The sequence below is a fragment of the Sesamum indicum genome, linkage group LG3, assembly GCF_000512975.1.
Source record: "Sesamum indicum cultivar Zhongzhi No. 13 linkage group LG3, S_indicum_v1.0, whole genome shotgun sequence".
Lineage (NCBI taxonomy): Eukaryota > Viridiplantae > Streptophyta > Magnoliopsida > Lamiales > Pedaliaceae > Sesamum > Sesamum indicum.
This window is the reverse complement of record NC_026147.1, coordinates 16,093,240-16,093,666: the sequence shown is the minus strand read 5'-3', so window position 1 is coordinate 16,093,666 and position 427 is coordinate 16,093,240.

The following is a 427-nucleotide window of genomic DNA, read 5'->3' as shown; positions in this document are numbered from 1 at the left end:
TAATTTATTTATTTTTATCTAAAAGAATGAATAGTTAATAACTTAATTCTATAACCAAATTAATAAAAAAAAATTATGAATTTTTTGTTTAGTTATGTACTCGTTCATTACTTAACGTTGAGGCTGTAAAAAACTACTTAATTCACTGATTATATTTTATTTTATTATAATTAAAAGATATTTTTTCCAATTAAAATATTTTTTAATTACACTTAAAATGCAAAATTATTAAATAACAAAATTCTTCAAACTATATATATATATATATATCATATAAGAGCAATATTGTCTAAAAATTTAATTTTAGGGGTAAGTATTAAATTTATTAATTTAAGGAAGTAAATATTACATCAAAAATAGTTAAAGAAAACAAAGTGTATTTTATCCTAGTATAAATAAAGTAAGAAGGACTTTTGTTTTATTATTT